Source organism: Furipterus horrens, unplaced genomic scaffold, assembly GCF_987537825.1.
Source record: "Furipterus horrens unplaced genomic scaffold, mFurHor1.1.pri manual_scaffold_11, whole genome shotgun sequence".
NCBI classification, from domain to species: domain Eukaryota; kingdom Metazoa; phylum Chordata; class Mammalia; order Chiroptera; family Furipteridae; genus Furipterus; species Furipterus horrens.
The window spans coordinates 46905282-46921270 of record NW_028327181.1 but is presented as its reverse complement, the minus strand read 5'-3'; positions in this window follow the sequence as shown (position 1 = coordinate 46921270).

Genomic DNA, 15989 nt, shown 5'->3' with positions numbered 1-15989 from the left:
AGGAGGCCCCGATGGCTGTTCTGGAAGGGAACCTGGGAGAACAATTCCCACAATGCACCATTGTCCCGTGGTCCCTGGAGTGCACCTCTGAGCTGGAGGAACAGCGGTTACAGATGCTTTCTTCATCACTGAGTCCCTGAACCACTCATCAAGTGTTAAACAGCTAAAGCCAGGAAGGTTCCCAGACAAAGGCCACATCCTTTTGAGAGGTTCGAAGCAATGCTAGGCAAAGCGTGAAGTACTTTTACTCTTTATCGTTAAAGACTAGGAAATACCTGCCCTGACCCATGTGGCTCAGTGGGTTGGGTGTCCTTCCACAAAGCAAAAGGTCGCCTTTTCCCAATCAGGGCACATGTCGCGGTTGCACGTCCAAGAGGCAACCAATCAATGTTTCTCTCTTTCATGGACGTCTCTCTCTCTTTCTTTCTCCTTCCCTTCCCCTCTCTCTAAAAGTAATAAATAAATAGAATCTTAAAAAAAAAAAAAAAAAAAAAAAAAAAGCCAAGAAGTACCCAATCCAGGTGACTTCAGTGGTAATCCTGGACCTTATGGTACAATTACCCTCAAACTTTAACTCAAAATTAAAGTTTTAGAAATATATTTCAAAATAGTTATGGATTTGCAAAAATGTAGCTCTGAAGGTATTTATTGTAGCACTCTTTATGGTAAAGGAAAATATGAACATTCTAAATCCCAAACAATAGGAAAATGGGTAAATTTTGGAACAGTGATAAAATGAAATGTTATGTAGATACTGAAAATAACACTGAGGAAGATAATTTAGTGACATGAGAAAATCATCAATGTGGTTATTTGGGAAAATGTTACAAATTACTACACCTGTAATCTGTGGACACTTCCCAGGCGCTATGCTCAGTCTCTCACGTATTACCTTCAACATCCCAGGAGGAGCTCACTGCTATGACCCCTCAGAACCAAGGGGTGAATGTAGTGCTCAGGGGCACACAGCTGGCACTTGGTCGAGCCAATGTAAACTTTGACATCTGAGACCAAGACCTGTCTTCTTAACCACTAAACTCCACTCCTAGCCCTACCCCAAGTTCCAGTGACAAAAACGAAAGCAGAACCTGAAAGCCTGTACAGCTTGGAGGATATGGCATAAAAGAATGTTTTTAACACTGTGTTTTAAACATAAAAGGAGAAAATAAATTTACATGCAACTGAACATATCACAGGGTTAATAGTGATTAATAATCACACGTCTGAGCCTCATGCCTTCATCACGATGAATCTGTGACTTTCTGGCTTAAGTGGTGGAAAAGGCCACAGGACCTGCCCCAGGGAGGGGCCGGGCAGTCACAGGCCAGGACTTGTTTCATCTTTTGTGCTGTCTCCAAGTGCAGTCACACATCCAGGCCAGGACTGAATTAAGCTGTGCATCCTACAATGTTGTTGGTAAAACGTAAGCACTTATATGTACTATGAGTTTAGTAACCTTATTTTATACTGATTTAAATACACCAGAAGCCTGAGAGGAGAGGGAGTGGACTGGACCTTTACTGATTTTGAGGAACCCTGAATGAGCCAATGGTTCATTGATTGAGTCATGTGATTTTGAATCTGAGAATCCCTACAACCCTCACCAAGGGAATGGTCATACATGGTTCAGATGAGTAATGGTGCACTGAGAATTATGGCCCATGTGACCAAGGGGGGAGACTCTACGTGATTGCCACTGGTCTCTCACCTACTACATTATCCTCCCAGCCAATCTTGCCTCTCTCACATCATGCATCCATTACAATGTGAAACCATAATGGAAAAAAACTACCATTAATATCTGAATTTACTGCCTAGAAAGCTCCTCAATGATTGGGAGACCTCAAGGATGTTTGAATTTTTATTTCCAGTGAGGTATTTTCAGCAGTCTTCCCAGTGATGGTCTACTTGACATGGTCTCACACCTCACTCCTGTATAATCATGGGTCCTTGGCTGTGTACCTGTCTGTGGACCCCTAGGAGAGGGCTAAGTTATGAAGAATTTTCTAAATTTATTGGACCACAGAACTTTTGTTCTCAGATTCTCTCCAAGGCTTCATTTCCATGAGACTTCCCATTGGAAACAGGAACTTCCTGTGACCTCTCTGACTCCAACAGTCTGGGCTCTACCGGGGAAGGCAAATGGAAGAAATGGCTTTTCTTCAAACTGACTATAGACACCTCAGGAAATGAAGAGGCAGATGCCAAGGCAGGAGCCGCCTAAGGACTCCAGGCTAGGTAACCTTTCCCAGGCAGGGCAGAGATTTGTCACTGTGATCCCAAGTAAGGAAATGGGTGGGTGTGGTCTGAGGTCACACTGTGCCATGTCCTTCCCAATGGCCATTCAAGCTCTCCCTTGTTATATGTTTATTCTCCTTTGGGGAGGACCACATGGATTCAGCTCAGGGGGTGGCCTCATCATGGTCTTTGGAAGAACACCTCAAACTCAGCTCTATGAATGATCCGAAGGTGGCCTCTGGGTATTGGCCTCAGTATTGTTTTATTTCTTCACTGCAGGCTGAGACCCATAAGGTCAAAAGCCTTCTGGGATCTAACTAAAAATTTTACATATCCAATTATTTTTAAAATACCCCAAACTAGAAGAATTTTAGCCATGTAGGACCTGTATGCCTTCCATATCCCATGAAGCCTCGCCTTACAACTGCCGGCCGTTGATGAAATAGAGCCCTGTGGTTGTAAGACCCTGAGTTGTTACTGTCCTTTGGGCTTCTCTGACCCAGAGACTCCCCACCGTGTGGCTGAGCAGTGTCACCTAAATAAGTGAGACCCCTTCGGACCTCTTTCTTTCCCAGGGGTTCTTTTCCCTCCCCCCTTTCTGGGTGATAAGCCCTCTGTCCAGTGGCCACTGGACAGTCTCACTGGGTGAGACACCCTGTCGCTCATGCAGCCCTGTCTGAGTGTCATCTCTAAAGCTTGTTGTGTGTTACTGCCTCTTGTGTCATATTTTTTCCCAGATCATCTCCAAGACCCACTAACAAAACCTCCACATGTAGGGAGAGGCAAGACATAGAGTATTGTAGCTGGTGTGCCGAAACCCAGTGATGCCTCAGGAGTCATGCATGCAGAAAAGGACAGGAAATCCTCCAGAGAAACAGAAGCATCCTGGTGGCATCATCACACAGGCCTTCCCAACTTCCTCAAACAATTCAGCTGGAGTTTCTTCCAGGGAACCCAAGGTGAATGTGGTAGACGTGAGTAGCCAGCAATGGGCCCCCAGCTGGAAGGCCTCCTTCACTCCTTCAGTCTGAAGGAGATCTGTTATGAGGCTCAATGAGTGGACTACTCAGTTAGGGAGCTATGGAAAACAGTCATCTGTACATAAATCTGTGCATAAACTTGGTCCCCCAGAGCCCTACACTCATTAAGTATGACCCATTCAGATGACCACAGAGACATTTTTTATCCAACAATTTCAACACATGGTCCCTAACCCTTACTCTATACACAATGTTATGTGTAAATATTGAAGTAGTGTTGAAACCGGCCAGTGCAGTCTTAACCACTGAACATTGAAGCGTCAGCTCCCAGGTTGCACCAGTGGTTGCTTCTGCAAAGGAAACAAAAGCCATACAGTTGATCTTACTAAGGTCCCTGGACTTGGTTGGCTTCTCCATGATGACAGAGTAAACAGAAGATGACTAAGTGTTTTTGGCATCCAAGACCATCCACAGTCCAAACCAGACTCTGGAAGAAGTGTATTTTGAACATGTTAACCTCAACTATGTGAGGAGAAGGAAAACTGAAGCCCTCTTAAAACGATATTTATTTGATAGCTATTTAGTGAGCAGCTACTATGTATGGGTCAGGAACAAACAGTGTCATTCAGCCTCTTCAATCTTTATTAAATGCAAAAATAGCTGCAAAACCTCTCATTCCTGTATGCATGCCGCTTTACTACGTAGCTGTTATGTTCCTTCCATCCCTCCACTCTTTGAATCTGGACCTGGCCAAGTGACCTGCTTTGGCCAATGGGACATTAACAGTGTGACATACGCAGAGGCTTGCATGGCATTTGCTCCCTGGGGCTTGCCCTCCTACTGCTGAAGGCCGTTTCCCCATCATGGGAACAAGCCCAGGGAAGCCTGAGGGAGGCCTGCTGGGTATTGGCAGACCACATGGAAAGTGAACCCAGCCTCCCCAGCCCACTCAGCTGAGGCCCTAGACATGGGAACCACCCCAGGAGAGAACAGCTAATCCTTGTCCAGACCAGAAGGGATGTCAATCAAGGCCAAGCCAGCCCTCAGAATTGGGAAAACCAATAATTTGCCCTTTTAAGCCACTAAGCTATGTGGTGATCATTACACGGCAAAGACCAACTGATACATCAAGACTCCTAGAAGTCCAGGTTAGCACCAGCACATTATACGCAGAAGCAGGGCTCTGCAGGAACCGATGGACTTCCACTCACGCTTGGTGCTCTGCGCCCTGGGAAACGGACTTGACTAGCTGGTTCAGCAGCACCTTTGAGGAAGGAGAGCGGTAAGATGAGAGAGACTGAGATGATCCCTGAGGTCCTGTGGGACTCGCTCGACTCTGTGGAGACAGCCAGGCGCTTTCTGAGCCCTGGGGTTGTGGGTCTGTGAAGAGTCCTGGGTGTCTGTGGAGTGCTCGCAGGTGCAGCCCAGGGCAGGACTTCGCAGGCTCCTTCCTCCCTTCCTCCCTTCCTTCTTTCTTTCTCCCGAGTCCATCAGTCAGTTACATGATCCCGCTAGACATGCGAGATGGACGTGTGCACCGATCACGCACGAGGACGTGGTCATGCGACATAAAATTGCTGTACACGTTTCTAAGTTCTCCCTCTCGGTTTCCCTTTTTACGTCACAGCAGCCCTGTGACAGCGTGCGAGCGGGCTCCGGTCGTGCGTGAGGACCACACTCTGAGGAGCCGTAGAGAGGGCTGCGTTGGGCCCTGTGGTGCCTGCAGTCCCTGGCCTAGAACCACACACTCTCAGCCGGGACATGAGCTCGACTACTACAGTTTTGCTTTGAACACTGAACCAAATGGCATTTCTTCAAGCCCCACTGCAAGATTAAAAACAGGAAAAGAACTCTTTCTTGGGAAAGGTGCTGAATAATAAAAATAATAACTCAACATTTAGCAGCTTGTTGGCTAGAAAAAGTAGTTGCTCCGAGAAGCATTGTTGTACAGCCACGGTCTCGATGGTAACACTGCTGGGGGGCCCCCCGCCCCCCACTGAGCCATGCCTTTCTTACCAACCCGCACACACCGGGGGCACAAAGGGTACTATTCCCAGAAGAGTCTGCTTTAAGAAGTGTCCCTTGAAGTGTCTTCCTGAGGGAGGCTTGCAGCATTAACGTTTTCTTCTTTCAGGTCAGGACAATGGTTGATACAGCCCGCATTGCCCTGCAGAGGGGGTGCAAAGGAGAAGAACAGAGGCTGCTGACCTGTCAGAGAGGCAACAAGCCTCTCTTGGCTCTGGGATGTTCTAAAGCCTGTATCCTTTCATCCACAGAGGATGGGCGTCTCTGCATGGTGCCACTATTTGTCCATTGGAAAGCCAGAATGTGGTCATCAGCCCGAGCTCTAACCCCTTCTTCTGATGCCAGTCACCCGCGGTCACCACATGGCAGCGGCTCTGCCTCTGAAGCGTTTCCTCCGCCTCCGCTCCCACTGCAGCGCCTCTGCTGTAGGCGGTGGCTCCATTGGCCTGACTTCCTGCAGAACGCACTCTCCACCTTCAGTTAGTCAATGTCTAATTCCCGTTAGTAAGAATGCCCGTCGCCAACTCATTATGCTCCAGATATTGTGCTACGTACCACACTGGTGACATGAAAGATAGGTACCATTATTTTCCCCAAAATTTTATTATGAAAAAATGCAGAAAATTTGAAAGAATCGCACAGTTAACACCCAAATACCTACCACCCAGATTCTATAACTGCTGCCTGTCAGTATGGACTTCAAACTGTCTCCCAAACCTATTATTTCTTGTGCATTTCACTCTTACATTCTTTGCCATGAAAATCATTCTCTAAAGTTCAATATATACTTAACTTTGTAAAGGTAGAATTTAACACAGTAAAGTGCACACATTGGAAATGTACCACTGACGAAACTTGACAACTGCATTCGGTGTGTAAAACAGAACAGAAGCCCAGAAAGCTTCTTCAAGCCCCTTCACATTCAATCCCCAACCACCATTGACAATATTATTTTTGGATCTATTATTTTTATAGTAATTATTTTTAACCAATGAGGAGAGCAAAGCTTAGAAAAATTAAATAATTTTCTCAGTCAAGAACCCCAGGTCTCCCTATTTTCAGCCCTCACTTCCCCACCCCAGCTTTATTCTCCATGCTGCTGCCCAGTGCTTTACGATGCAGCATGGTCCGCGGAGGCCTCGCTTCCCTGCGTTGTTCCGGGTTGGACGGGGGAGCCAGCGTCGTTCCCAGCCCTGTGTGAGCCCCGAGTACTGATCCCTCTCATCCCTTCAGGTGCTTCTTTCCCTGGGTCTCAGGTAGCCACACACATGTGCTGCTCAGAGAGTGTGAGGGCCCTCTGTCTCCACTCTCTGCTCCCTGAGCTCTCGTCCTACAAACGTTGGCTGCTTTAGTCTTCTCAGATGCTCAGCCTGGTCTCCTCACCCCAGTTCTGTCTCCTCCGCCTCTCCCCAGGTTCCTCCTTGCATTCTAGCTTGAAAACTCTCTGTGTAGTAAAGGGGGGCATGTATAATAAGGTTCACCTAACTTGTTTCTTTTGTCTCAGGCTCACTGTTCTTTGTTGCCTGCTGTCTGGTGTCCGGTGTCCAGCTTCTGTATATCTTGCCTGTAGTTTTTGTTGTTGTTTGTTTTTGTGTGTGTGCTTTTTCTTTTTCTGGTCAGAAGGTAAATAGAGTCCCTCTCACTCCTTGTTGGCCAGAAACAGAAGTCCCTTTGTTTCGTTTTTGACCAGTATTTTCCAAACAGGCTCTATATGGTCTTTCTCATCACTTGACCTTAGTCACATGGTCATTGTATGACTTATCTTCCAGGAATGAGCTCCAAGATGAGCCCCTTCCTAGAACTTCTCCTGAGACTTGCTCCCCAGCACTCTGCACTCTGTATACAGCAGAGCCTTCGGCCCATGAAAGAGACATTCTGCGCACTTCATGAGTTTCCACACTGCTGTCCACCGGCACAGCTAACCCCTTCTCTCCAGAAGCCTCTGATTTCCGGAAAAGAACAATCACTTCCTTAGAGGTCTTCAGTGTCTCCTCGTTTGCATCCTTGTCACTAGCTGCTGGCTTTTGTTTCAAGACTGTCTTTCACAACAAAACTGAGATCAGATTTTGTCACAGTGTGAAGGTAATTGTGCAGGTGGCCCCACAGGGAACTGAGCTTCTCTGGACGTGGAAGATGGGCAGTCAGCCACCTCCTCACTAGTCGCTGACTTGTTCCCGCCTGTACACGTCACATTGTGCTTTCAGCCAACCAGTTTATACTTCACCTCAGCAAAATTAAAATCGTTGCATGTATAAGTAAACTGTGGAACATCCAGACAAGGGAATATTATTTAACACTAAAAAGAAATAAGCCATCAAGCCATGAAATGACATGGAAAAATCTCAAATGCATATTACTAAGTAAGAGACACCAATCTGAAAAGGCTACATACTGTATAATTTTAACAGCATGATATTATGGAAAAGGCAGAACTATGGAGACAGTAAAAATATCAGTGAGTTTGGGGAGAGATGAGGGATGAATAGGAAAAACACAGAGGATTTTTAGGGCAGTGGAACCATTCTGTATAGTGCCATAATGATGGATACATGTCATCATGTATCTGTCTAAACCCTAGAACGCACAGCATCAAAGGAACCCTAAGTGTAAACTCTGATGCATTGATATAGGGTGACTGTAACAAAGGTCCCACTCTGCTGGGGGGTGCGGATAGTGGGGGAGGCTGTGCCTGTGTTGGGGAAGGTAGTGTATAGAAAAACCTCTATTACTTCTTCCCAATTTTCCTATGAACCAAAAACTGATATAAAAAACAAAGTCTTTAAAATAAATCACTGCATGTCACAGACCCATGTGACTTCTCAGAGACCGCTGACACCACAAAGACCATCTCCGGTTGTGACGGATTTAATTATACTTTATAGCATTTATTTCTTCACTGGATTCCTCCTTGTAGGTTATAAGTCTATGGAAGCCTCTGAGACTTATCTTAATAGTGTCCAATTCCTATGACTAAGTACAGTCCCTGGCATAAAATAGTCACTTTCCTGATATCTGTTGAACTAATGAATGAAAGTATAGTTAGAAAGACATACAGCTCTCCAGCCTCCATGTACTACTAAAATGACTATCTTATGGCGACCGGAGTTCATATGCCCCACACTGTGGCTGTTGAACTGAGCTGTTTTGCAACTCATTTACTTATGTTACTTCCAACATTTTAAATTTCAAATTTCTTGGCAATTTTACCTTGGCCTACCAGCTTCCAGAACCATGAGAAATAAATTTATGCCATTCATAGACACCTAGTTCATGGTGTTCTGTTATAGCAGCCTGAAAGGATGAAGAAGTGACTCAGGAGACAGCAGCAGCAATAACTTGAACGTGGTGTCAGGGCTCGCAGAGATGGGGCAACACCTCTATCCGGGTGATTCGCTGGGTGCTCACAGTGATGTTCAGCATAAATGGGCTGCCTTGGGCTCAAAGGGTCATGGGAGGGGAAGACAAAGCAAAACCAGTGTCATTCAAGAAAGGCAAAGTGAACAGCCATGACAGGACCAAAGCGGGGAAGGGGAGCTTTTGTTCTTTGGATCAGGAGGTGAATTTAAAGGTGGGACAGATGACTAGTATGAACTGTGACAGACAGAGTTAAGGGAATGGCATGAATAAATGTGTGGGAAGGGGTGGGGGTTTTCTACTTGGCTGGAACAAAGAGTTCAAGGAGGAGAGTACCGAAGGGCATGCTTGGGAAAGCATGTTGCGGCCATAAGGGGGAGTAACTTGAACTTTGCTGACTAGCCCATGAGGACTAGGGTTGAACTGTGCCTTGGGAAGATGTTTTTGCCCATGGTTGATGGGTCTATGAAGGAAGGCGGGCTGGTTGGGCGGCAGGTGATAGAATTCATGATGGGTAGGGTAAGGTTTGGAAGAAAGTAAGTTTGCCTAAGGGATGCTGTTCTGGAAGGAGAATCTCCTTTCGGGGAGGCCAGACTTGAAGCTGCAGTTCTCTTCTCCCAAAGGTTTCTTGCCCTTGGAGACCTCCCGTTAATTGCTGAGGCACCACCACACCATGTTAGGGATGTGTTAGGGGCTGAATTGCACCTGTCTCAAATTCCTGTGTTCAAATACTAATGTCTCATATCTCAGAATGTGATGTATTTGAACAGACGATCCCCAAAGAAGTGACCAAGTTAAAATGAGGTCAGGAGGGTGGGCCCTAATCCAATATGACTGGTGTCCTTAGAAGAAGAGGAGATCAGGACAGGGACAAATGCAGAGGGAAGGCCAAGCAGGGAGCACACAGCCACCCATGAGCCAAGGAGAGAGGTCTCCAGTGAGAGCAGAAAATCAACATCTGCTGCCCAAGCCACTCAGCCTGTGGTAGTTCGTTATGGCAGTCCCGACAAACTCACACAGGCTGTATGGAAAATGACTTCTTTGGTATCTTACTGCACAGATGAGAAAAGACATTTAAGGCAGGCTTTCATAAAATTTGGGAGACAGCCAAATGTGAGCAACCTGACAACTAAGGTAAAACTAGTTCATCAAGCTTGTAATAAATGACTTGCTTTCTAATACCCTAATGCCCATCCCACTCATAAAAGTGTCTGTCCAGGGATCAATGCCTCTGACTCCTCCCCCTGCCTCAGGCATCTGGAGGTGAAGCCCTCCAGTACAGCCCATCGCGTCTGTCATGCAGACCTGGGTTCCCATGTGCTCAGAGCAGGGTTAGGACTCAGGCCACAAGTGGCCTGCGGCTGGAGTTTGTGGCCAAGAAAAGAGCCGTGGGACCTGGTGTCACACCCCAGGCTCATCCACACACCAACCTGGACCCCTGGGCCTCCGTGTGGCCATGGCGTCCCATGCACGTGATGGGAGGCTTGTGTGCTGGAGGGAGCGCTCATAAGTCTGCAGACGGACGCTGTGTATTCCACACCCTCTGCCTGCCTGCGAGCGTGGCCGAACAGGCAGCTGCCCTGCATGCACGTACAGAGAGGAATGTTACAGGAACATTCTCTGGCACAGACTGACCCTCCAGAGCTCCAGGAAAATAGCTTTGAACACAGGAATTGCCAGGTCTGGATAAACATAGTTCAGTCCCTCAGATGTTTTGAACATGACTGAATGTTCATACTGCATAGCCTTTCATCAGAGGCCTTCAAATAGTTCACATAAAATCCTGATCCTGTTCCAGGAGGCGCCAATCCGCTGTTCTGGTGACCGATGCCACGAAAGCGGATCCTTTTGGGATGCATTGAATCGGTGAGAAAGTCAAAGTTTTAGACTGAGCTAGTGGCATGCCACGCCTCCTAAAGAACTAGGGAAGTTTCTTTACTCCTCAAAACTCATTTTCCTCATGTTTAAAATGGGAATAATAACAAAAATATGTCTTTACGTGCATGGCTTTTAAGCTTTACAATCAGACTGAAAAGCAAAAAGGACTGGACTTTGCCACGGAAAAGCTCCCCAAGTCCCAGAACACAAGGAGCATTCAGGAAGCGACACAGGATGGTGGCGAGATGGGAACAGCCAGTGGTCCTTTTGGGGGGGGGGGGGGTCCCTGCACTGGGCATCCAGAGCCACTATGTTTGAAGAGTCTGGTGAGAACCCGCTTCCTGGTTCATAGTTGGCTGTCTTTTCCCAGTGTCTTCACTGGGTAGAAGGGGCAGAGTTGCCCTCTGGGGCCTCCTTTGTAAGGGCACTAATCCCATTCATGAGGGCCCTGCCATGGAGACCTAATTGTCTCCCCAAAGCCCCACTTCCTAACACCATCCCCTTGGGGGTTAGGCTTCAACATACGAATTGGGGCAGGGGGCAGGGACACAAACACTCCAACCATAGCAGTCAACTATACTAGTGCCCAATAAAAGACTATTTTTCTCTACCTCTTCATATTCTGGTTCCTAGAAGAACAGACTTTGCTCTCTCCTCCCCGTGGAAGAGTGTTGGAGAAAACACATTGGCCTTTCTCTACACACTTCAAGGGTCCTCCTCAGAAAGGAGTGGTGATCACTGATTAATCAAAACTTGAAATTCCTTTGTCTACTGGTGGGCAGGGTCACTGGGTTAAAACCAGAGTTCCTGGGCCACATACTCTCTCTGGCATTTTCAGTGGCTCTCTAGAGCCTCGATCCTGCAAGAGAGTCCATGAGCTGGGTCAGGAGTTTTCTCTCTCTCTCTCTCTCTCTCTCTCTCTCTCTCTCTCTCTCTCTCTCTCTCTCTCTCTCTTTTTCCTCTCTCTCTCCATTGGTATCTGAGAATGTGGGCTCCCAGATTTCAGTTCTGGGGTAAGAGTCAAGAAGGACAAGACCCCCAATCTCTTCCAAACTTGGGAACTCTCCTTCAGTCCAGATAATCACGTGCATTTTGCATTGGGATAGTGAGCTCATCTTCATTGGTGTACCCAATACCCCATTGGAAAGAAAGCATGAAAATGAAAATGTTACTCTGTTGCTTAGAGAAAATTATGTATAAACTCCACCAAGAGGAGGCACTGGCCCTCCAAACCACTATTCATGCCATGGTAAGACATTCAGGAGGTTAAAGGAGGGGGATAAATTAAATAATTGGGGCAGTGCCTGCAATAAAGGACAAAACATAAAACCAGTTGGGGATATTGCAAGGGATGTTTTCTTATAGCGTGGGGAAAAATCAGATTCTCTGGAGATTATCAGCTTTGACCTTTTCAGATGGTTCCCCATTTTCTGAGAATCAAAGAGGTAAGGTTTTCTATATCATCTGTCCGCAGGGATACAGAGTTCTGCCTCTACTGTTGTCACCAGTCACCCAAATACAGGATCTCCTGGGCACAGGAGCTACCTCCCCCCAAATAATTGTCTCAGGAATATTCTGAACTTAATTTGCTGGTAAATTACCTTCCCAACCCACCCACCCAATGGGAAAACACTCCCTGTTGAAGACTGTAAAAAATGGGATACATTTTTAAATCAACTTTTACTTAATATACTTATCCTGTACAATGTGATCTACCTAACTCATTTAAGCACTTAGTGTTATTTTCTCTGAAAATTATTCTTTTTAAAAATTTAAACATTTTTGTTGTTGCTATTCTTTTGTGTTAAATCCCATTTCACAAAAAATGAATCAAGGACTTAAAAGTGATTTGTTAAAGAATGAGTGTAATGAAAATAGTAATATAAATAGTATAGTTCAAAATAACATCATCCACATAAATAGGAAAGGGGGCTCCATTTCTGTTCAAATATAGGCTATAATCTGTATGTCCTAGAACAAGTAAGTGACAGGCAGGTAGGCTTCCCACAAATAGTCCACTGAAAAGTCAAATGGGAAGTCTGACACTGAGGCCTTCAATCAGATTTCTCTGGACCCAGGAATTTGTCTCTACTCTGCAATGATTTGTCTGTTTAGAAACTTAGACAGGAATATGAAGACTTTGTATTATTTTCCTACAGTGACCTTTTTAGCAAACCTATTGAGAACTTTTTTTAAGATCAAGTGCAAAATATTGCTTTCCAGTTTGAAGTGAAATATTTTTATCTAAAAGTCTAAAACTTCAAAGCCTTCTCAAAGGCATAAACAGGTTTGAGACTAAATATTTTCCCCAAGTTTGTAAAACCAGTTTCATAGTTTTTGACACATTCGTGCTGGGAGAAAGTAGAATAAGCACGTGGAAGTCATTAGAACCATTCACTGCCTATTTCCAGCCCTTTACCTTCATGCACCACAGTGCCGCCTTTGAAGTGAAGCATGGCCCTGTGACCTGCTCAGTCAGAGAGAGGAAAGTGGGAAAACAACTGTAAGAACCAGCATGCATAGCATGCTCTCTCCCTGCTGCCATGACAGCTTGTCAGTGCTTCAGCACTGGCTGCACTGCCTACCTGGACCCTGGAGGAGGGAGACGTGCTACAGAACCTCTAGTTCACCTACACTGGACATGACCTTAACTCGGTGAAATCTGGGGGGTCATTTGTTACTGCAGCATAACTTAGCCCATCCTGAGTGATACCCAGTGATGGAATTCCTTAATCAATAGACACAAGTTAGATGAGGTGGAGGATTAATATCATATAATATGGAAGAGCAAAGTCATGAATATTAGTAGGGCTGGTATTTGCTTTTGGTTTGTGGTTCAATTGAACTACCTCTTGGAATATGAGTGGCATGTATTCAAGGAAAAAGAGGCTGGAGAGTTTTGGGTTTTTTTTCTGTTGGAAACTTCTAGTGTAGGAGAAGGGGTGTTTATTTGAATCGATAACTGTTGTGTGAGTCTGGGGGAGGCTGGAAAATGTGTGTCAGGACCAGGGTGCAGGGAACTCCAGCTAAGTGATCACTGAGGAAGCTAGTCATCATGAAGAGAAAAGAAGTTGCTCCTAAATGCCAGTCTTCTCATTGTTTAGCATTATAGAAACTAATCATGTTGCAGTAACACAGGAAATACACTAAAATCAGGGAAATTAAAATCGAGTGGTGCCCATTTGCTATATTTCTTTTTAGCATGTGGTATGAAGACATGACAGAAAGCACAAGACTTTATTTTCCACATTAACTGGATTGGCCAAAAGGCACTCCAAGGAGTATTTGAAATAGAAATGAATACTGGAATTTTTTTTAAAGCATTACTTCATGACACCGATAATATCAATTAAGGCCATGTTATTGATATTGACTGATTTTCCCATGTGGTGTGTGGAAAATCTAACTAAATATTTGATAATTTATGAAGACTCTTGAAGATATGTACACAGTACAAATAACTTAACCACAAAAAAGAAATTGAATGCTTTCTGATATTTGATAATTTTTTTTTCAATTATTACAGGGAGAAATAGATGACATATTATTGAGTAGACAGTATTTTAAAACTGTAAACAAATTGTTCTACAGAATTTTTAAAATTTCAAAGCTCAATTCAACCTAAAAGTGAATTAGTAACCATTCACTGCTACCTCCCAGCTTTTGAGTTTAATATACTCTTACTAACTTCTAGACATTTTAACTGATACACAGAGTATGGGAGGCTTTCTTACAAGCTTTCTAACTCTCCATCAGATGCTTTCTGACAGAGCCACCTAGAATATGCTTCTAGTTTCATTGGCCAATAATTGGGTTAGAATTTTGTGCTTTTGATACTTTTACATTATTATTAAATGCCCTACATTTTCTTTTTGTAAATTCATGTTTTTTTAAATATGTAATCATCTAGAATTTATATTAGTATATTACATTAAATTACATTCTAATTTTTTTTTTGCAAATAGCCAAATATCGAATAAACCATCCTTTTTCCAACTATTGTGAAGCACTGATTTTTATTAGATTCATATATATATATATATTTGGGCCTATTTTTGGATTTTCTATTTTGTGAGTCTGCTTACTTACTCCAGTTTTAATTATTATAATTAAAAAATATTGATTCTGCCTTGGCTGGTGTGGCTCAATTGATTGAGCACCAGCCTGTGAACCAAAGGGTCACCAGTTCAACTCCCAGTCAGGGCACATGCCCAAGTTTCAGGTCAGGTCCCCAGTTGGTGACACGCAAGAGGCAACCACACATTGATGTTTCTCTCCCTCTCTTTCTCCCTCCCTTCTCCTCTCTCTAAAAATAAATAAATAAAATCTTTTAAAAATATTGATTCTGAAATAATAAACAACTAAGAAAGGCTGGATGACATTTTTAAGGGTATGGAAAGGTCTTAGCTTGCCATGAACTGTTAGCAAATCGTTCATCTATCGCTAGAAGATAGCATGTGCAGTACAATTCTTCCAAATGTTTCATTTCTCATTCTCCCCGTTGGGTCCTTTCCCTGTACTTACAAGCCATGAGCACGTTTTTACTCTGTAAAAGATACTAGAACAGCATTGGCTTGCTTGTGTTTTTCTGAAGGCTGCATTTGTATCCTTCCTTTCACTTCTGCTCAAATCCTGTTGCCCAGAGCACATGAGCCTCTTTCCCTTAAATCCTTGTGTTATCTGGCTACACTGTGCTCCCCAAAGAGAACTATCAAAAGTTATCAGCAGCCTCCTCATGTCCTTCAAGTCTATTTCTGATCTTAAACTTCTGGCAACCCCTCCCTTATATAATGTCACACCGGTCGGCACACTGCCAAGACTCGCCATTGTCCTGACCTCTTCTGGCTTTTCCCGGCAACTTCTCCGCCTCGTCCCCTGCCTCCTTGCTCTTCCTGTATCGTGTACACACTTCTCCTGTGCGAATGGATGGGGGGGCCCTCCACTGGTTACTTAACTTTGCGTTCCCCAAGTCCAAAGACCATGAGGAGGACCAGCTCACGCGGTTTAGCTCACACGGCTTGTGCTCACCAGGCATCAGCTGAACATTTCCCCGTCTCAGTCTACCATCCGGAAACACCTACCTGACTTAAAAGCGACTGCCCGCCTTCCCGTGGACTCCCAGGACAGCGTTGTTCCTGCAACGTCTGAGACATCTGGCTGTGACAGAAAAGAGCCTCTCACCTCCCTTGGAGCACGGTTTTTCCTGAAACGCTCCCTTCTTTCCACTCCAGCTTATCCACCCTATTCGCTGCTTCCTCGGAAGCTTCCCCCGATAAGTCCAGTAAAAGCTTCCCTAGCTTCCTGCTGCCAACGGCTCAAATCCAGGTTTCCGGGCCTGGCACCAGGACCACCAGTCTGTGCACAGACGCGTTTACAGCCCGTGTGCCCGCTGCCACGCTAATTAATAAGCAGGTCAAAAGGGTCTGTTTTCCCACCTGGACTCGGCCTCTTAGTTGCCATGTGGGCTGGGGCAAGTTGCTTAGCCTCACTCTCTCCAAACCCAAAGACCTTGGA